Raw genomic sequence first — 23209 nt, 5'->3', positions numbered from 1 at the left:
TTCATGACATTCTCTTCAAAACCTGCAGACAAGGGAGTCAAAGGCTGCGCATGTCAGAATTCTCTTTGACCACAAGAGAAGCAATGAGTGGGGCAGAGGGTGAGTTTTCATCTGCTTATTTCTTAGATTCTGGATGGACAAAGCAACATGACCCCTGTGAGATTAGTCCAGAGAGGAAAGAGAAAAGGATTTGCCATGTCCCTCTGTTTGAGGCACTAGCAGAAGTTATCCCATGACAAAGGTAAAGACTCTTGTGTTCTCCCTGGAAAAAGATATCTTCTACAGGCAACACAGGTCTCTCCACAGTGATTATCCTCTAAAGCAAGGCTCTTCCTTCAGCTCTATTTGTTTTTCTCTGCAAACTTTTCCCTTCTCTGGTATCCATATTAAGTACCCAGAGTCCTCATTTCTTTCTCCTCACAACAGTGAGGCTATGCTACTGAGAAAATATTGTGATTAACAGATTTCATTTCCTTTTTATTTAACAAATGTTATTCACCTCCAACAGTCTTTCAGGTTGAGAAACAAGTTACTGATCAGGTACTACTCCTTCAAGAACCACCTGCTTAAAGAGTGTGCCCCATTGCTAATGGTTTAGATGTCAGTAACCAGCTCTCCTAAGCGTTACTGAGGTCATGCCACATACCACTCTGCCTCACAGAGCAACCACCACCCGCAGCCTGACCAGTCAGATGAGTCAGATCATACACAGATTATTTTTACTGGAAAAGAGCCAGCTCTTCTCCATTTATTAGTTACACGGGTATAAACAAAAGATCATGGCCCAGCATTCATGATACAGTGGAATTAATACCTGGGTTTGAGATCTGTAGAAAGGAGTACAGAATGATGGAAGGGAGGCACGGTGTATAAAAGAAGTACAAAACAAGTTCAGCAAGGCAGATGAAGCTAATGTTAGTACATCTATGGCAAGTGTACCTTATGTCACCCTCAAAAATGCAGTATAATTGGGTGGATTTCTTGGTTTCTCTGAGAGTGCCTTCTAGTTTTATACCCACACCGGGAGGGCAACATTGGGCACATTCTTTTGGAGATGGAAATGTTCCATATAGTTTAGAAAGGATAGGTGTGGGATCTACCTTAAACTGCATACTGGCGGGGCACCTGAGTGGCTCAGTGGGTTAAAGCTTCTGCCTTCAGCTCAGGTCATGATTCCAGGGTCCTGGAATCGAGCCCCACATTGGGCTTTCTGCTCAGCGGGGAGCCTGCTTCCTCCTCTCTTTCTCTGCCTGCCTCTTTGCCTACTTGTGATCTCTGTCTGTCAAATAAATGAATAAAATCTTTAAAACAAACAAGCAAAAAACCACAAAAACTGCATGTTGGCTTTAAGATCCAGATAAATTGCCAGGTCATTAATTCCTCAAACTCATTAAGAGCTTATCTGGACCATGAACAGTATCAGAGGCCTAAAGCAAACAGGGCACAAGCTCTGCCTACAAGAAGCGTGCAGTAATTTAGGGGCAACAGAAGTTAAGTTCATAGTAATAGAGAAAGAAGTGTAATAGCAAGTGTATGGCATGTTCAGTAGAGGCAAACATGAAAAAAAGAACAATTATGCTAGATGAGAATACTTCAAAAAGGAAAGGCTGACAGAGCTGAGAGGGTCTTGAAAAATGAATAGCAGTGCCAGCATGTTAACTGGGGTGATATATTCCACTGGAGGAAATAACTTGACAAATAGCATGACATAAATGGAGAACTGTATGTAGGTCCATATGGTTACAGCATGGGGTGCCTATGGCGATATGGCTGGTGAAAGAGGGCAGGCATGTAGACAAGGAAAAGATCATGGCAGTCTTTGGTGCCATGCTGAGATTTCTGGAATTTATCCTGTATGCAAGTGGGAATTATTGAAAGTTTTCGAGAAAGGAAATGTATTTTAGAATGGATTGGGCCTATTGAATTCCTTATCACTTTGCTGAGTATTTCAAAACAGGAGTTCTCAAATTCACTACAATACACATGACGTATTTCCGCTTGCAGCTTGCTTCCATGAAACACTATTGTAAGCAAGGTAGGCGACATTATGTTTAATTTCTGACACCCTCGCTCTAACTCCATTGTTTTCTGGCCACTGTCATTAGCCAACAAAAAGAAATAAGCAGCATCCAAATCAACAAGGAAAAAGTCAAACTTTCACTATTTGCAGATGACATGATATCATATGTAGAAATCCTAAAAGACTCTACCAAGAAACTGCTAGAACCAATAAATGGATACAGTAAATCAAAGAATACTAAATCAATGTACAGAAACTTGTTGCATTTTTACATACTAATAATGAAGCAGCGGAAAGGGAAATTTGACAGATCACAAGTAGGCAGAGAGAGAGGGGGAAGCAGGCTCCCCGCAGAGCAGAGAGCCCGATGCAGGGCTCGATCCCAGGAACCTGGGATCATGACCTGAGCCGAAAGCAGAGGCTTTAACCCACTGAGCCACCCAGGTGCCCCCGGAAAGGGAAATTAAGAAAACAACCCCATTTATAGTTGCACTAAAAATAATAAGATAACTAGGAATAAACTTAACCAGAGAGGTGAAAGATCCATACTCTGATAGCTATAAAATGCTGATGAAAGAAACTGAAGATGACACAAACACATGGATAAACATTCCATGTTCACGGATAGGAAGAAGAAATATTGTTCAAATGTCTATACTACCCAAAGAAATCTACACAGTTAATGCAATCCATACCAAAATACCAATAGCATTTTTCACAGAAGTATAACAAACAGTCCTAAAATTTATATGGAACCACAGAACACCCTGAATACCCAAAGCAATCTTGAAAAAGAAAAGCTAAGCTGGAGGCATAACAGTTCCAGACTTCAGGTTATATTACAAAACTATAGTAATCAAAACAGTATGGCACTGGCATAAAAATCAACATATAGGTAATAGAACAGAAGAGAAAATCCAGAAATAAGGCTGTAATTATATGATCAATTAATCTTCCACAAAGAAGGAAAGAATATCCAGTGGGAAAAAGAGTCTCTTCAATAAATGCTGCTGGGAAAACTGGACAGCAACATGGAAAAGAATGAAATTAGACTACTTTCTCACACCATACACAAAAATAAATTCAAAATGGATTAAAGACCTAAATGTGAGACTTGAACCATAAAAATCCTAAAGAGAACACAAACAGTAACCTGTTTGACATTGGCTGTACCAACTTCTTTCTAGATAGGTCCCCCAAGGCAAGAGAAACAAAAGCAAAAATAAGCTATGGGAACTTCAACAAAATAAAAAGCTTCTGAACAGCAAAGGAAATAATGAACAGAACCTATGGGATGGAAGAAGATATTTCCAAATGACATATCAGAGAAAGGGCTAGCATCCAAAATATAGGAAGAACTTATAAAACTCAATATCCCAAGACAAATAATTCAATTAAAAATGGACAGAAGACATGGACAAACATTTCTCCAAATGTTTGGAGACATACAGATGACCAACAGACACATGAGAAGAGGCTCATCATCACTTAGCATCAAGGAAATGCAAATCAAAACTCCAATGAGATATAACCTCACACCTGTCATAATGGTTAAAATGAAAAAACATAAGAAACAACAAGTGTTGGCAAGGATGTTGAGAAAGAGGGGCCCTCTTGCACTGTTGGGAATGCAAACTGGTGCAGCCACTGTGGAAAACAGTATGGAGGCTCCTCAAAAAGTTAAAAATAGAACTGCCCTACAATCTAGCAATCACACTACTGAGCATTTACTCAACAATACAAAAACACTAATTCAAAGGGATACATGCATTATTTACAATAGCTAAATCATGGAAGCAGCCTAACTGTCTATCGATTGATGACTGGATAAAGAAGAAATATTATATGTCTATACAATGGAGTATTAATTCAGCCATAAAAAAGAAAGAGATCTTCCTATTTGCAACAACATGGATGGAACAAAAGAGTATAATACTCAGTGAAGTAAGTCAGTCAAAGAGAGACAAAGACCATATGATTTCACTAATATGTAAAATTTAAGAAACAAAACAAATGAGCAAAGGGAAAAAAGAGGGAGAGACAAGTCAAGAAACAGACCCTTGATTACAGGGAACAAACTGATTGTTATCAGAGGGAGTGGGGTGGGGAGATGGGTTATAGGTGATGCAGATTAAGGGTGCATTTGTTGTGATGAGCACTAGGTGATGTAAGAAAATGTACACCCGAAACTAATATAACACTATATGGCAACTAACCAATTAAAGAAAAACTTAAAAAAATAAATCTAATAAAAATTTAAAAGAAACAAAAAGAAAAATAAGTCTAAACACCCACTTTGCTAACTAAAGAATTGGAATGTATGAACAATTTATATTGTGTATACGTATAAATTAGTAATGCAATTAGAGATAATACATTCACAAATACACTCACATTTGTGTCGGGGATCCACACAGAAAAGAGCATCCATCCCACACACCCCCAGTGGTATAGGCCAGCATCCCACAAGGCTAGTGGTTTTTCCTCCCAGACCACCCTCACAGTGGCCAAGGAGGAGTCAGCCCCTCTCCTGGAAGTGAAGAGTGCCCCAGCAGGGTTTGAGGGGACAGTGTGCCAGCGAGAAGTACACCAACAAGGTTGATCCTTGAGATGCAGGTAGACAGTATCAAGAGCAGAGAGTGGGTGATGAATGGAGGAAATCTTCACGTAGGAAGGAAAACATTTGTGCATGATAATTTATTTTCTCTTGTACAAGGATTGTATATTTCCCTTTAGTGTTAGGGAAGTGGGAGGTAGTCATTCTTTGTGAGTCCAAAGTACTCCTATACTTAATGACCACCCTCTTAGTCCTTTGTCATGATATAACTTGTATCCCAGGTGAGCCACCTCCCCCTCGGAATATGATCTTTTGAATATAGAAGAATATAATTCTTTTGAAACAAGTGATATTTGTCATGTATATGGAGCTTGAAGAGAGGACACAAATATATGCTTAGGGGGAGAAGGACATGCCTTGAATTCTGAAATGCCATCTGTTTTTTTTTTTTAAGTTGCAAATTTGAGCCAAAATAGTAAAAATTAAAAAGTGCTGGAAACAATCTAAATAGCCTACAAAAGGAAAATGGCTCAGTAATAGGTAACACGTGGAAAGGAGTATTATGCAGCTGCTGAATTAGTGCTCAGGAAGTTAGTACTAGTCACTCAGTACTACGCTAAATGAACAAGTGTAGAATACAAACTAATGTACACTATAACTACCAACACGTGAAATAGACACAGGTATGGTTAAACCCTGAGCTTAATATGTACGTGTTATAATGGAAAGAGTTGACATATTACCGCAGTAGGGAGATGAGTGAGTTTTACTTACTTTCCCTTTTTTCTATTTTCCATAAGTTTTCTTTAGTGAGAGCATCATAACATAATATCATGAAAATTGCATAAAAAATATATTTTAAAAATCTGTGATACAAACAGGACTTGGATGTATCATAAATTTGTACTTTCCCAACAAATAAACTAGTTCAGCTCCTTCCAGAGACAACTAAGCATTTGACCCATTATCCATGTGACAATATGTAGTTGTGATATTTACTCAAAGAAATGAGGATGGAACAAGGCTCTTAATGTCATGAAACAAAATGAGGGTTGCTGGGAGTGGGGGAAGAGGGAGAGGGTGGCTGGGATACTGGGGAGGGTATGTGCTATGAGATGTGTAAGCCTGATGATTCACAGACCTGTACCCCTGGGGAAAATGATACAGTATAAGTTAATTAAAAACAAAAGAAGAAATGAGGATGGAGAAGCAGCCTTCCATCCTTGAAAGTTTATCCTGGGTATCAGAGGAGTTCAAGGAGTTCAAGGAAATCAGCTAACCCAACACTTCACTAACTATAAGGCTTATATATCCCATCTCCATTGACAAGCCATCCTTTCTCATTCCAGCTAATGTGAACTTTCTCCTTTTTGAACATCCACCGTCTGTCCATACTATTTATATGAAGGTCAGAATCTACTTTGTATTGTTAATAACTCTGTGTGTGTGTGTGTGTGTGTGTGTGTGTGTGTGTGTTAATAAAAAACTCCACGAGATTTTGTTATTTTGTTATTTTTCTCTGAATTTCTCCTCAGTGTCCTGCACATAACAAATAGGCAAAGGTAAAAGGTTGAAGATACAGTCATTGATGCGCAAGACAGCAGCATACTCAGTCACATTTTAGCCAGGTGCAGATCACTTCCAGAAAAACGGTGTGGCTGACTCCAAAAGGTTAAGTGAGCCTCAGGTGGGATTCTGACCACATCTCAAAGACACTGCGCTGTCCTCTAGATCATGTTTGTTTGTCATCATTATCTACTCTCTTTGCGCCCACTTTGGTCTAGAAATGATGGGTTATCTGTAAAAGATAATATTCTCACATGTCCTGAGAAGACAAATTTTCATAGTAAGTAGCCATTACTAATTAATTTCCCAAAATTACCTGATGTGTGAGTGCAACCCTTTACCTTCGAAAAACTGAGGGCCTTCAGGGGCGCTTGGGTGGCTCAGTGGGTTAAAGACTCTGCCTTCAATTCAGGTCATGATCCCAGGGTCCTAGGATGGAGCCCCATATCTGGCTCTCTACTCAGCGGGGAGCCGGCTTCCTCTTCTCTCTCTGTCTGCTTCTCTGCCTACTTGTGATCTCTGTCAAATAAATAAATAAATAAATAAAATCTTTAAAAAAAAAAAACAAAACTGAGGGACTTCCACAGTTGCTAACATTTGGTGATTACTTTGATAGGAAACCCTCTTCCAGAGTTTTATTTAAGAGCTTATGTTAATGTTTTCTCAGTGTCGGGGTGCCTGGGTGGTTCAGTGGGTTAAAGCCTCTGCCTTCGGCTCAGGTCATGATCCCAGGATCCTGGGATCAAGCCCGGCATCCGGCTCTCTGCTTGGCAGGGAGCCTACTTCCCCCCTCTCTCTGCCTGCCTGTCTGCCAACTTGTGATCTCTGTCAAATAAATAAATAAAATCTTTAAAAAAATATTTCATCAGTGTGTTCCAGTTATTTATTACTGTATTAAAAAATCACCCCAAAACTTAGAGGGTCAAAACAGTAGTAATTTTATTATCTCCCCCGGTTTGGGAAGGTTCAGCTGGGAGTTTCCATCTGGGTCTCTTGTGATGCTGCAGTCAGATGTTGAGTAGACCCAAGGCAGCAGGTGCTATAGCAGCTAGGAGCTGGTTTGGCATCTCTCTGTTCATGCAGTCTCAAGACCTCTACTTGTGGTCACTCCATAAGGGCTAGTTTGGGCTTCCTCACACTATAGTGACTTTAAAGCAGACTGTATGAAAGGTAACTCTGTAAAAAAGTTAATTCCACTGAGCAAACTTTACACCCAAGTCTCAAAAGTCATTTTGAACTGTTCTCTATTGCACAGCGTAATAGCTTGATAAGTTTCAAGAGGAAGGAATACAACACAGACTCCACATCTCAAAAGGAGGAACGTGGGGTGGGAGATAGTGTTGTAACCATCTTTGGAAATGACATTGCTACAAGGTGATAAATGTGTCATTGCATTCCATGTGGTTAGTAATCATTTCAATTTGCTGAATTGGAATGCAGTTTCTACTATCACTGGTTTAAAAAAAAAAGGATAATTTTCTAGTCAGTGCACTCTGTAACTACTGCTGGTTAGAGTGGGAGTAGCTTTCCTGCTTGGGTTCTGGAGATTGCTACTCAGGACACACACCTATGACTTGGAAGAAAGGAGCAATAAGTAATAACTCTAGTCCATTTGGAATTCCTAGTGTTACAGGGTTTTAGAGTCCTGCTGTGTCTCATCAGTGTTTTCCCTGTTTCATAGCAAAGTTTTTGTTTTGTTTTGTTTTGTTTTTATACAGAGAATCAACACCCAAAAGAAATGATTCCTGTGTTGCAGTGGAGGTCTATGGCAAATACACTTCCTTTCCTGGCATTGCTGCTGTGGCTAATAACAGTAATGTAGACCTCTATAGCACTTTTCCACCCTGGAAGGTGGCTCTTAACCCAAACAATGTCAACTTGTAATATTTAAAACTTTAAACTTTTGGTAGCACTCCCACAGATGTTTCCTTATAAAATAACTATCTAGGGCAGGTGTTACTCTCCTTTGAATAATGAGAAAAGGGAGCAATAGGAGATCAAATGGCATAGGTTATATGGCTAGCTGGTGGCAGAGTGGGGCTAAGAATCTAGGACCCCCAATTGCAGCCTAGGGCTCTTCCTGCTCAGCTTTGTAGATCAGAGCAGGTGTAAATTTTTCTGTGGCTGCAGAGACAAGGAAGAGGTAGATGAGCCTCCCTTTTCTGTACATCACAAAGGGTATCCTTCAGAAGTATGGTTATAGCCTACTCCTCTTATAGGAAAAAGAGGTAAAGGGGAAGCCTTAGGTTTCTAAGTGGCTCAAAGACTGTCAAGTAGGTAACAAATATAGGAAACATCAGCATTTGATGTGTACTATGTAAATAATACTGTTAATAGATTTTAACCTAACTTCAATGGAAATATTGTTGACATACTGTGGATGCAAGGTATGCTAGTCATTCAGAATCTCTTCCCAAGCTATTTATGCCCATTACAATATAATGAATGAAATTAGGATGAATTTTAGCTGTCTTTGTAATGCTAGAAATTGTATGCAATGAGGGTTGTATGGTAAACATGGAGGAAAATGCTCACAATTCATACATTTAAATAGTAACCTAAAGAATTTAGGGTTATAGGTGATCTCAGTGTAGAGATGTAGCAGTTTCCTCCTACACTCCAACCCTCCCAACCAAAGGACCTATAGGAAAATCAGCCTTAGATAGACTACAAATGCTTTTTCTGCTTTACTCCTTGGATTAAAATATTTCATATTAACAGATATTCATAATATATTATGGTTTGGTACATGTTCAAATCAACCTTATTTAAAAAATAAAATGTATTTGCTATGATTCCAGCATATGGAGTTCTCTAAGGCCAGGTTTTTTTTTTTTTTTCTTTTTTTCAGTCAACTGGGATCTGCTGTTGCCAAAAATCATGCAATGTCTATAGCTGAAAGACACAGCTATGCATTTGAAACTCCTGCCCAGGGGCACCTGGGTGGCTCAGTCTGTTAAGCATCTGCCTTCTGCTCAGGTCATGATCTCGGGGTCCTGGGATCCAGACTGAGTCACATTGGGCTCCCTGCTCAGTGAGGACCCCACTTCTCTCTCTGCCTCTCCCTCCGATCCTTCCCCAGCTCGTGCACTCGCTCTCTCTTTCTCTCTCAAATAAATAAATAAAATCTTTAAAAAAAAAAAGAAACTTAAAAAAAGAAACTCCTGCCCATAGACATTTAAAAGACAAATGGTATATCAAACTACTATATAAATGACATTGTGTCTGCATTCCTTTGTAGTAAAAAACAAATCATTTATCTTGCTTGTTTTAACAGGAGCATTCCATTTTTGTCTTTGCATTGATCATTTCTCACTACATCTTGTTCCCATCCCCTCCATCTGCATTACAATTTTTGTTGCTTCTGACTTAGGTCCACTTTAGTTTCTTTCTAACATTATTTGCTCTGTATTTCCCTTCTCTGTTTAACCTGACTTTCACTTTTCAGGTGATTATTTTTCCATTAAATGTCAATCACAGGTAAGGAACATATTTTGGGATTAGGAATGATTACCCAGGAGAGAGATTGGAAAGCATGTGATCTACATAGATGACATAGTTCATATATATACCTAAGAAAGACCAAATGAGACTCATAAAGAGATACAAAATAGTATTATATAAAGTGAATGTCTAAAAGCTAACATGATGCTATGATTAACTTCACAGGGCTGCCATGCAAAGTGTGAAGCAGAGCATCAGAGGGATGGTGGCATTTCAAAGGCAAAAGAAGGAACAAGTTGCATACAAGGTGATGATATATAGATGAGCTTAGTTGTAGTGTTTGGTTTCCTGAAGGTCAAGAAAAGAATAAATGTGAGTCCCAGCAGTAGGTTCTCCTGCAGGTTCCATAAATTTATCATGATTCTCCTTCCTCTTTCTTTTTTCCCTGTCATGTGCTCAACAGTCTGAATGCATATACTTTAAATTATCTCCATGTCGTTACCACTAACTTCTTTTATGTCAGACAACCTTGTTGCATTTCATTTTGATCAACAAAAAGTCCTCAGAGATCACCAAAGACCTGATCTCTTTGTCTATTTCTGTTCTTGAGCTCAGCCTCTCATGTATATTAGACTTCATTCACCACCATCTTTTTGACTTTATCTTCAGGAACATTGTACAGTTGCTTTCCTTTCTAAATTGAGGTCTGCCAAAGCCTTTCTTAAAAAGTGGTCTTCCCATCTCCTTCGTGCATAAATGGTAGTTCTCTTCCAAAGTTTAATTGTGGTCTTGTGCTCTTTTTTCAATGCTCTGTTCTTTTCAAGCCAATAATTCCCACATGCCACTCAATACTTGTTTGTATGTAACTCTCCCAACGCAATCCTCAGCTCAACATTTCTTACTGATTATAGGTTGTCATCACAGATTTCTTGCCAATAACAAGTGAAATATATTCACAGCCAAGTTCGTTATAAAGTCCCTATTCCAAATTTATGGCAACCCCCCACTTTCATGTCATTTTCTTTGACTTTATTGATGATGAGGATAATCTCTTGCCTCCTTGTGCCCTTACTCATGGGAGGGCATCACAGGTTCTCTTTTCCGTTTCTTCATTCTGCCAAGTACCCATATTTCTCTCTCCCTTGTAAGTCTTAGACATGTTTCTTCCTCTATTTCTGAAACTGCAGTCTGCATCTAATCTCTAACACATTCACAACTGTTCAAGGGTATTCATCACCCCTGTGATGGTGTCCACAGAAGGGTGTCCAACCCTCCTTTTGTTTTCCCAAGTTCAACTTATATGTGAGCAACTTGCTTTTCTGTATATCTCCAGACTCATCACAAAGTATGTGCTCAATAAATGCTGGAGGATGACACTTCCTGTCACTTGAGACCATTCCTGAGATATTGTATTTTTTTCCTTTTTTTCCTTAGTGCCTGGAATGCTTTTTGAAATGAAACTACCATCCTCCTTGTATTCAAATTTCTCTTGGTAATTGTGACCTTTTGAAAAAAAAAATCTTAGTAGTATCTTGGTGAAGGATTTTCAAAGATTTAAGTGAAAGATTTAAGTGCAAGAAAGATTCTTTCTTTCTTTTTGAGACCTCACAGTTACTTTTTATCTGATTTTTATTGTCTGCTTAATTTGGCCTCTAAACCCAAAGGGCAGAAATTAGGTATCAAAGTGTTCGGTCATGAGAACAGCATCCGCACTTAGTCAATAACATGCTGTCTACTTCTAGCTCTGCCTTTGCAAAGTGAATGAAAAATCCTACATGGAAAAGGCTGTAATGAAAAGATACACCATGGCCAAGAGGATATTGTAGAGATCATATCATCACTTAGGTCACATGATAAATTTTCTCTGTAAAGGAGAGTTCACACATTCAGAGAAGAAAGTACATTCAAAATTACAGCATTGGCCCAGCTCAGACCAAATTGTTTCAGTTGTTTCTAGTAACCATATAAACAGAAACAGAATCTTCTTCAGTAGCATATAATTAAAGACTTCTAGAGAATTGATCTGTATAAATACAGAGATTGTAAGTGTTCAGTTTATATAGGTTTTTAAATAGAAGTGAGCTGACTCACAAACATTATTTAAAATGTACACAAACTACTCACTTCTCGGTACATAGCTATTATTTGGTTACAAAAATAAAACATTGTTAATGAAATAACTTCCAGAGTATATGCTCAAATTAACTGGCACAGTGGTCTAATTATAAGATGCAAAGAATACAAGGTGATCCCCTTCTTTTACTGCATAGGAATCACAAATTAAAAATTCACAAAAGCTCTAGTTCTCACATGACTTTTTAGTTTCTCTGTTTCAATTGGAAGACTCTTATGCTTTGTCTCCCTCTCTGGTAAGCCATTAAGAGACTCTTAATCTCAGGAAACAAACTGAGGGTTGCTGGAGGGGAGGGGGTAGAGGGATGGGATGGCTGGGTTATGGACATTGGGGAGGGTATGTGCTATGGTGAGCGCTGTGAATTGTGTAAAGCTGATAAACCACAGACCTGTATCCCTGAAACAAATAATACATTATATGTTAATTTCAAAAATGGAAAAACTTAATAAAAAATGGTAGACTCAAGTGTTTTTATTCTTACCCCTTCCACTCTTTCCTTAAATGTCACCTCCCCCACTCCAGCTACTTACCCACTGCAAGGTATTGCTGGGAGGGGTAGCACCACATCAAATGTACCCACTAAATATTATGCATATCTGTGTTACAGACACTGTTCTAGGCATTTGGACATAATAGCGGGCTACATCAACAGAAATCCTCTCCCATACGGAATTTACCTTCTAGAGGCGGAAAGCGAAAAATAAATGAAATGAAGGAGAAAATTATGTGGATAAGCAGAATTAGGGATACCCAGGGTGAGGGCAAGGACAGATGATCATGGTAGACCTCATTAAGGAAACAGATGAGCAGACTTAAAAGAGGTGGAGGAGTTTGCCATCTATGAGAAAAGCATACCTGGGAGAAGAACAGCAAGTGCAAAGGTCTTGGGGCAGGAGCAAGGGGACCAATGTGGCTACAGCAGAGAATGGTGGGAGGTTTTATGAGAGGAGAGGGGAGACGTAATAGTCAAATCTCCCAGGACATAATGAGCTGTTAAAAGGATTTTGGCTTTTACAGTGTGTGAGATGAAAATCCATTATGGGATTTTGAGTAGAAGAGTGACAGGGTCTTATCTATATTTTAAAAGATCACTCTGGCTGCTATGTTGAGATAGCTTCTAGGGAATCAAGAGAGGAAGCTGAGAGACAATTTAGGAGTCTTTTGCAGTTAAGAGATGATGGCAGCTTGCATCAAAGTGGTTGCAATGGAGCTGGAGAGAAGTGGTAGGATTAAGGATATATTTTGAATTGTCTCTATAGTCAATAGGAATTTTCTGAAAGATTCTATGTGAGATGTGAAAGAAGAGGGGGAGTTCAGGATAACTCCAAGGTACTTTGGTCTGAGCAACTGAGATGGGAAAGACTGCAAGCTGAAAAAATTGGGGGCAGGAGATTAGAAATTTACTTTAGGACATGTTAAGTCAAACAATTCATTCACACTATCCAAATTTGGTAGTAGTTATAAATCAGAAGTCCCAGGAATGAGACAGCTTTTATAAGCCCATCCCCTAACTTAGCCCAGATTTTATTAGACGCTTAAGTCATAGCAAGGGCACAGAATGAGAAAGAAAACTTCTATAGTAGATTCATGAATCAAAGAGGTTGTTAGGCTATTATTTTTGGTGCTTTCAAAGCAAAAAGTAGGGAGAGGGGGAATGCAGTATGTTGTCTGGAAGAAAAAACAAACCCAGGGTTTTTATTTTGTCTCACCTCTAGGAAAAAAAAAATTAATAATTATATTACATTAGCTGAATCATCTTCACTGGGCTATGACTCAGACAAGTCAATGCTATGCAGGTCTCTTGAAGGAGGTTCTCCTTTAGTTGGAGGAAATGAAAGTGACTAAGAGCCAGCCAGCAAGGTTAGTATCCAGAGTGGGAGATCACTTCTTTCTCCTCTCAAACTAGACACTCCTTAGTTACTTTACTAATTTCAGATTGTTGTAGGTGGGGGATGATTTGGGATGAAAGAACAGAATTAATAATATGTAGGCAAATGTGCAGAGGGAAATTTATACAATTTATTTTCAGTTAGACTGTAACTGATTATTCAAAAACTTTCCTGATGTGCTTGTAAATAACTAATAATTTTTGACACATTGATTCGTTCAACAGTAAATATTTAATATTGTTCACTAACATCACGGATCATATTTGTGGTGGAGGTAATAAAACATAAGACATGACCCTTGCCCTCAAGATCACTGTGGGCCTTCCCAGCCTATATCAAGGTTATTTCTTACAGTAATCTGAATGGCATGTGTCATGATTAGAAATGGCCATGAGACAACAATTGGCTAATGAGGTGTTTGCCTGGATAAAACACTGGAAACTCCTCTTGCAGGATGAGGAAAGAAATATTTTAGGTGTCAGTGAGGGACAGACAACTGAATGATCACTTCTAATGTTGGTTCCCAGCAATCATCTTTCTGCAGTATTTTTCTACATCATAGGATTTAAAAAAACTGAATTTCTGCTTTAGAAAAATATTTAAAATATATATCAATCATTTAGAGTCTATTAAAGCATCACAAATACTATTTGTATTAGTCGGGTCAGGCTAACAATGATGTGTTAACACACAACCTCCAAATCTCAGCACCTTAACACAGAAATTCAAGTTTTTGTTTACACTGCATATCTAATAAGGTAGGGAGCTCTCCTCTTTAGAGTCACTTTGAGATCAAAATGTTGGAACACTTAGCCTCCTTAGGGGATGAGCTAATGCTTCACTGAGCATTGGTTTCTTACTGCCTCAGCCTGAAAGTGACTCATACCACTTACCTTAATAGCCATTGGGCCAAAGCTAATCATATCATTCCTACTAAACTGAAAGAATCCTAGGAATATGAGGAATATTTGGTGAGTGGTTTTCTTTTCCATATAATCATTTTATTTTTAAGGAAATAAAAACACAATAAATGACTTAAAGATAGGGTCTTAGTGACCCAAAGTATGATTCTTCTTTAAAATGTATACAGAAGTAAAATAAATAAACAAATAAATAAATAAATAAAATGTATACCGAAGTCAGTGAAAACTATTAAAAAAAAAAACCACTTTCTCAATCCTTAATAAAAGTAAGACAAAAGGATTAAATTATCTAGTCAGTAGTGCTTCTACCTAGAACGCACCCTATATGAATCTTGCCTCTCTCAAGAGCCAGACCAGAGTAGATCAAACTGAGCCATAGCATCCTGAGGGTCTAGGAGACAGGAGGTTCAGCACCTCCATTAGTTAAAGTGTTCACAAAGAAATTAATCTGGCCCAACCATGTAGGGAACCATGCAGCCTTAGATTTGCCATAAACAGTTCATTGTTCTTCATCAGGGTCTCTGAGCACATATATTACAGGACACAAGGCATATATGGAAAACCGTTTCTACCATTCCATGAAGCCACATTTTATTGTGGAAGGTGGAGACAGAGAGGAAGGAGACCATAATCTATGTTGTAAAGAATCTGAAGGGTTATGGATCAAAGATATGGACTGATGGTTCACAAACCAGGAGCAACCTCACAGTTTAGAATATTTCCTTCTTTGTTTAGGAAAAATGGTTTTTTCAAGTATGACTTTCCAAGAAAACCCCAGCTTCCCCAACACTTAATGCAAACCACAAAGTCTCTGAAGAATAAGGCCAAGTATAAAAAGGGACTGAAAACTGGACTTCTTTCCAATGGTTTAGTTTAAAATCTGGCCATTCTCCACTAATTTACAATCCAGTGATTTTTTTTTAACATTTTTTATTTCCCTTTAGGATCAAGATAAAGCTGTTAAAGAACTGTGGTCTCTGTCTCTGTCTCTTTCTGTGTGTGTGTGTGTGTGTGTATGTGTATATGTGTTTCCAATAACCAGCTGTGTTCAGTCCCTCTTAAAGGTCAAAGGAAGGCCCCTTTTTCTTCCCATCTGGCATATTTCTTACAAAGAGCACACTGATATAAACACACATATTCCTCTTGTGCACCAGGTTTTGCCCTTGGATTGATTCTGGGTTAGTCAATGGACCCTCACATAAGATTCAGAGGGAGTTATGCCACGTGGGACCACACATGATCTATTTGTAGAATGGATTCTATATTCCAGACACTATTTATGTGCTGTGTAGGATATAAAGTGGACCAAACACAGACTCAACTCATGAAGTAGCTTTAGTCCAATAGTTTATCACCTGCATTTAGTGAATCTTCTTGAAAGCTGAGGAAAACAAAGTTATATTTAATCATCACAGCTCATGGAGGCAATAAAATAAGGAAAACAGCCAAACACAATCAGGGTGGCATGTAGCAAGAAAAGAGACAGAGGAAGAGAAGATGGAAGAAGGAAAATAGATCTGCTTTGACTCAGTTTATTCCTTTATGATCAGAACCCTGTTCCCTCTGCCTCAGTTCCGCTTCACTGTCAGCCTGTTAAGTATTTCAATGTGAATGATCTAGAATGCACCCATTTCAACAAGAGTAAACACTTATTCCCAAATTGCTTCCTCTAAACTTCCTTATTTTTGTCAATCTTTTCAATATTCATTGCCAGACTTGAAACTACAGTTGCGGTATTTTTCCCCTTCTCCTTCAGCTCCTGAACCTAGTTACTTGCCCAATTTTATCACACATCAATTCTCATTTTCTATTATCAATGCCACCACGATAACTGAGGCCTCATCTCTCCATACCCAGACTGTCATCATTGTTTCATACTTGGCTTTCTCACTTTTATTGTGCAAACTCTACACCATCATTTATGATTTTAGCTGACTTTGTTGGGACACCGGAGTTTATTGAGATAATGAAAACTTATGTCCTTGCTAAAAATCCTAACATTCAGAATTTTGATGTTATTACTGAATCCTATCTCATAGCTTGTATTTTCAAAAGCATAAGGACTCTGTGGACAGAATGCAACTCTCAAAGGATGGAGGTTTTCTTTCTCAATCTTTTCCACGCCTTATAATTGAATTGATTTTGACATCTAAGCCATATTTTACGTTTATCCCATTATGCTTTGCAAAGAGACTAAGAGTTATCCAAGGATTCCAAGCTTGTGATGGTGTTCCTGTGTGAATCAGGCATCTCCTGATACTCCACAACTTCAGCGAGTTCTTTCCTAATTAATGACTAACCTTAATGAAAACTCAGTCCCAGAATGTGTGATCCACGAAACACTGAATTGCAACGTTCGACATAAAAAGGCTTTGAAAAATAAAGAAAAAGATACATTAAATGCAGCCAATTTTTATTAAAATCTAAACCCTAGTGTTTTGAGGCAAAACCATTATTTATTAGCTGGAGAAGTTAACTGGTTAATGGAAAGCTACTGAAGTCTCCATTGTTGCTTTTATTACTGTTATTTTGCATGACAAGCTGTGGTTTAGAAGGTACCTTTTATAATGATAAGATATTTGGGTATATGCCTAAGAATCAAGAAATGTAAAACTTTTATTAGTATTTTACTAATGCAAGTAACTCAAGTGCCTGAGGCAAACTTACATTTGCACTGTCCACAAAAAGAGTTCAGCAAAAGATTACAAAATACTTAGAGTATAATTACACGAGAAGTGCTAATATCTAAAATACTGAAGCACCAACAGCATTTATCACAATTGGTGATTATAGATTCTAGTTTATTAACAGCTTATAAATAGTCACTTAGCACTGTAATCTTAGTACGAAACACACTGTCTGGTATAAAAGCTCAGAAAATTTTTGTGGAACAAATTAATTCTTTTGAGTACCTTACAAACACTCGAAAGATCCATTCACAAGTAATAGGTGAATCACTTTACCGAATCTTTAAAAATAGCTCGTTAGGTTTTTGACAATCACTGATGGCCCAGTTTATTTTATGGTTTTAAAAATAATTTTTCACATCTTAAAAATTCACACTTTTCTCCAAAGCAAAAAGCACTTTCATTTGATCATTCAGATTTTTAGTTTTTCTAAGCTGAATTTTTCTAACTTGGAAAACACAGTAGTTCTCCCAAGAGATTCCCAGACCAGCTCATAATTTGGAGTGGTTTGTTTTAGAGCTGCTTTTTTAGCTCAAGTGTGGTCACATGATCTTTTCAGCACATTTGCCTATTATGCTGCCTCTCAGACAAAGCCTAGTCACTTCACCTTTTATTTTTTTTGGCTGATTACTTACTAACTCACTGTGTTACACATATATGTATTTTATTTTTATTTTATGTATTTTATTACATATGTATATATAAAGAAATGGGGGAATGAATCAGAAAACTGTCAACTTTTAATAAGAATAATTTTCCCACCTTCTAAAATTTATTGGCCTAAACACAAACCACTTTGTATTTGTTCCTATTGATTCATATTTATAAGCCGTATTTATTCAGAGTAATACCTTAACCCTCTCTTCTTATCTTTATATTGTAAAAATAGAGGATGTAAAAATCAAATCTATATAATTTTATAGAGTGGACATTGGCTATTCTGCCATTTGTTTTCAATGAGGGGACTAACAAGTCAGAACCTGCTCTTGGCTCTTTTGGATTCATTAATGATTTTCATGAACACCCCGTTCTCCTCTTACAAAAGAAACATCTTTTAGGATTCAGTGGTCTCATGCATTGCTCGATGCACTGGAACATCACCCTGCTGGTGGCTGGGCAGATATTTAAAAGAATGAAAAGGAGGCATTACGATTTTTAACATATTTCAATGTTGTCTCAATGAATGCCAAGTCTTGTGCATACACAGGATATTTATGAAATAAATAAGAGGCTTACTTATAATTATTATCCTTGTTTCAGTAAAAACACTAATATATCTTTTCGTCACATAAGATGTTTTGGTGTCAGAGGCATTTTCAGCTGTTACTGTATCTGAAATCTAAACTGTTCATTTCTTTTTTTTTTTCTTTTTCTTTTTCTTCTTCCCCCCCCATTTCTTTTGTGCATGTGAATCAACAAGGGACATTGAAAACATCACACAGTAAGTACTTTTGTAGGTGCCTTTGGAATTGGGGTCAGCATGATTCACTCACATTCACATGCTGGACCTTTAAGGGCAATGACAAAACTGTCCCTGCTGTCCATAGCTCCATCCATCCAACTAGGAAGATGTGGTTAGTGGATAATCTGGGATCATTGTGGGAGGATATGTTTGCTGAACAATGGGAAGAGGAGTAGGAGAGAGAACTGAGCTTATAATAAGGACGAAGAGCAAGGGATAGAGATTTAGATTTGCAACAATTTAGGCTCTTTGCAATGTTAGAAAGGGAGAGGGACCATGTTTCAACTGGGGTTAGGTCAAAATTGTGCTTTGAAATGTTAGATGGATTCTAAAATATAAGATTTTAGTTTATTATTTTTATTAAACTAAATTTAATATAATATGAATACCCAACCATATGGCAAAAACCTCAGAAATCAGTATTTAAAGAGGGGTTGGGTGAGCTTGGTGGTGGGTATTAAGGTGAGCACATACTGCATGGAGCACTGGGTGTGGTGCACCAACAATGAATTTTGGAACACTGAAAATAAATAAAATAAAATGAAATGAAACAAAATAAAAATAAAGAGGAGGATTAAGACTCACAGTACAAGTTGCCTTACATGTAAACAGCCAACCATCCTTAAAAAAAAGCCTAGCATGAGGTAGTGGAAAAAGTGATGCCCAGGGGCGCCTGGGTGGCTCAGTAGGTTAAAGCCTCTGCCTTCAGCTCAGGTCGTGATCCCAGGGTCCTAGGATCGAGTCCCGCATCGGGCTCTCTGCTCAGCGGGAAGCCTGCTTCCCCCTCTCTCTGCCTACCTCTCTGCCTACTTGTGATCTGTCAAGTAAACAAATAAAAAATCTTTAAAAAAAAAAAAAAAGTGATGCCCAAACCTCATAGCCACAGGTACCTTATCAGTTTAGAAAGTTACTAGTGCCAGGTATTCACAACATGAACCCAACAAGTTTCATTGTGTTCTTCAAGGGGAAAAAAAAAAAAAGAGAGAGAGAGAGTAAATATTTGGTTCAACCAAGATGAGGAAACACCGTATTTTAAGACCCAAACAGAGTCTAATCCATCTAGAGGTACAGGTTTTTTAAGAGTTGTAGAAATAAGCACCATCTGTGATCCAGAGGACTGGCCTGAGTGATTCGCTTCATGACAGGACCCAGTGGCTAGGGGTCCTGACCAGCAGAGCTTTGTCTGGTCTGACATGTGCTTCCCAGGCAAGAGTGCTTGCTTCTGCTAGCCCCCTCCCCTGACCCATCCAGGAGGCTACATTGCTAACATGGCAGGATGAGAAAGAGTGAAGAATGGTGGTAGCAGTTGATATGATAATCTCATGCATTTCTTTCTATCTCAAAAATTTTGCCTTTTTACAGGCAGCCAATAGAATGTGTACATAAATTTCAGAAAGTATGTAGCTGTCTTCCTTATCTTACCAATGTTCATCAGGACTTTGTGACATTACCTTGGGCCTGTGGGGAACTGGGATGGGAACAGAGGCAGGGGAGTACATTATAACCCTCAGAGGAAATATATGTTCCTTCTTTCCCAGCATTTTACATGTCTTCTTCCTGTCTCTCTGTTCTGCCTTAGCACTTCCAGGCAGAGACACATGGGTTTAACCTGCTACAAGGGAGACCCAGCTCATATTTGCCTGTCTCTGTGCCATTGTTTCTGCCCTTCCAGCTGCCTCATTAAAAACCATACATATTTTATATTGGAGGAGGCACAATTAACTTGCTTTTCCCAAACCGGCCCCTAGCCTGATGAAATGCCAAAGAAAGAAAAATACTTCCTGGATGATCACAGACAATTAGAAAAAAAAAAAAAAAGAGAGAGAGAGAGAGAGACATACCAAGAAAGTGATGGTTTCCAGTAATTGTGCAAGTAAAAATGGGACCCCAGGCAAAGTGGGAATGCTCCCCTCTTTTGTTGTAGGTTTCTATGCTAGAAAAAAAGAATTCTCTTTTTTCCCCTCTCTATAGCAGACGAAATGGTTTGGTCTACGAAGGAGACTTTTTGGAGAATGGGGTAAAGTAGGAAAGGAAGAATAAAAATTTAATGCTAAAACTAAAAAGTAGCTGGCACACTGCTCTTTTCTTACTCTCCCTCACTCTATCAAAGTCCGACACCTCAGGCTACTTATGGGAACGGTTTCTAAATCAGGTTGGAAAGCTCACCACAGGAGCCTCTCACTTGCAGATATAGCTGTATGGGCCTCTTTATAATGATGGACTCCAAACCAACATGAAAGATACTTTGGCTGTGTTATATCATTTAAAGGTGCAAAAAAGCGAGAAAACTTTCCATGGATGCCCGCTCAATTACCACTAGGTAAGACCAGAACTTTCTAATCACTGGGAAGGTCAACTGGTGTGGTCACAAAAATCTGAGAGCTTTAAAACTCCCAGGGACAAGAATAGACACTTTTTTTTTTTTTTTAAAGAAAAATCCTCTTAAAAACACCCTTGAACCATTTTAGTTACTGATGGACTTTGACAGGACAGAGCATAGTGGCCTTGGCCATACAATATGACAAAAGTTGGTTCAGAAGGGTACCATCTGCCCTACCGTATTCCTTTCCAGGCAGGTGCTTCCTGTAGAGCCAAGTGCTTATGGTCAACATACAACTTTGTTAGTGTTCTCTTGCCTTACCAGAGATGTGCATCATGTAACAGTAGACTATACTCACAAATACTACAAATCTAGGTCAAGTACAAGCCTCAGAAATTTGCACTAGATTTTTGAAGGACTGGCTAGGTGTGCTATTTTATGACCTCTTGGAATTTCATGCTGCTTCCATATATAACAACACTATTTCACAGCTATCTCACATTTTACTAATAAACTTCACTTATCTTAATACTTACAAGAACCCTAAACAAAAAAATTACATTATTGTATAAGAGGACTCAGCAAATTTAAGAGGCAGTCACACAGGCAAAGAGCAGCAGAGCCAGGAACTGAACAGCTCACACCTTCTAATGATAACTTTGGTACTGTCAGCATTGTATCCTTACCACTGCTACCTCTAGCTTTCCTGCTTCTGTGAGGTGGGCTTACAGGAAACCCTGGGCTCACCCATGCCCTCACAAATGCTAGTACTTGCTCTGGATCTTTCAGGGTGGGAATACTCTATTTTATCAGAAATGGTCTTCCTTTGTCCCTTCCCTCCTTCCCTTTCTTCCTCCCTCCTTTTCTCCCTCCCTTCTTCCCTCCACTCTTTCTTTCCTCCCTCCCTCCCACTCTCTTGTCTATTCATGCAACTATATAACACATCTGTGTTGAGTATCTGAGTACTTACAATAGACAATGTACATAAACACTAAGTGTTTGGAAAATGAAAATCATGGGATGCATCTTATCCACTTTTAAGGACCAGTTCGAGCCCAAGTGTGGACTTGAAGACTTTTCTACCTGCCTGTTCTTAAAACCCTTTTGCTCTTGTAAATGAAGTGTGCAGTTGTAACTGGAAATACTTTGATCTCCTGCAAAGCCTATATTGATTGATTTCTCTTTATACCATGTGTTCATATTAGCTTCACAGTGAGGTTGGAAGATTTTTTTTTTATTAACATGCACCCATATGCTATTCATTTTATCTCTCATAGTCCTGGACATATTATATTGTACAGTATATAATATGTACTAAGTTCTCAGTGCTTGATTTATTGGTACTGTGACTCTATTGTAATATAGCAGGTAGATGGGCCATTTTACACCTAAATTCATCTATTTATTATTATTATTAATAATGCTCAGCTTCTCTCTCTTTCTATATTTTTTAAGGTAAGCCTTTTATGTAACCTGATAAAACATCTGAATCTTGGACCTTCCCTGGGCAGCTAATGAAAATTCAAAGTAATTTTTCTGAAAGCAATTTATTTAATTATCCTACTTTATATATCCCATTCCATTTTTCTTTTTCCCCAGGAAGAATATACTATTTCTCTTTGTCTCCTCAAAAAGGGTTAGGAAGAAAGTTTAGTAAATCAGAAAGGGCTCCAGTATGATAAGTAAGAGTTTTTCACTACTTCTGAGACACAGCTCCTAGAGTTATTATGATTATTATTACTGAATATATTATATATTATATAATTATTAATAATAATAATACCATTAAAGAGACCACCGCCTCTTTTAGAATTTGTATCCAACAGTCCCCTCAGGGTTAGAGATGATATCAATATTCTCATTTTCCAGCAGGCTTAAATGATATATTTTTTTTTTGCCCATTTATATGCCCATATATATGCCCATATGTTTTGCAAAGAGCAGACAATAATTTAACATAGGTTTCCTAATATCACATTCAGCACCCTTTCCCCTGTGTATATTGTCCTCTTTTTAAAATGAACCTATTTATGGTATGTAAAGGATAATATCACTGAGACCAATGTTTTCCACATGTTTTTCCATGGGATATTATAAAAGGTGATTAAAAAAAAGAGGGATTCAGTAAGTCTAGGAAATGGTAGGTTTAACAACTGTTAAGCTTCAATGTTTCTCAGAGCATCTACACTGCTGTTAGGGCCCACGAT

The 23209-nt window shown here is 38.2% G+C and overlaps 1 protein-coding gene across 12 annotated transcripts in view; it reads right to left on the bottom strand.

The window, feature by feature from the left end:
- The window catches only part of LOC111159463 (semaphorin 6D), a 598866-nt gene that overhangs the window by 346232 nt on the left and 229425 nt on the right, over positions 1-23209 (bottom strand). For 2 of the 12 annotated variants that reach the window (XM_022521981.1, XM_022522012.1), the window contains exon 1: positions 6460-6550. The exons of 9 other annotated variants lie outside the window; for them this stretch is intronic. The gene's annotated coding sequence lies outside the window, so the exon portion shown is untranslated. Of the gene's footprint in view, positions 1-6459; positions 6551-23209 lie in introns of those variants that run through there. One more of the 12 variants, XM_022522004.1, reaches the window with a different exon arrangement.

The sequence above is a fragment of the Enhydra lutris genome, unplaced genomic scaffold, assembly GCF_002288905.1.
Source record: "Enhydra lutris kenyoni isolate GAN:26980312 unplaced genomic scaffold, ASM228890v2 scaffoldscaffold4, whole genome shotgun sequence".
Lineage (NCBI taxonomy): Eukaryota > Metazoa > Chordata > Mammalia > Carnivora > Mustelidae > Enhydra > Enhydra lutris.
Note: the sequence above shows the minus strand (reverse complement) of the source record. Positions and strands in the feature narration are given on the sequence as shown.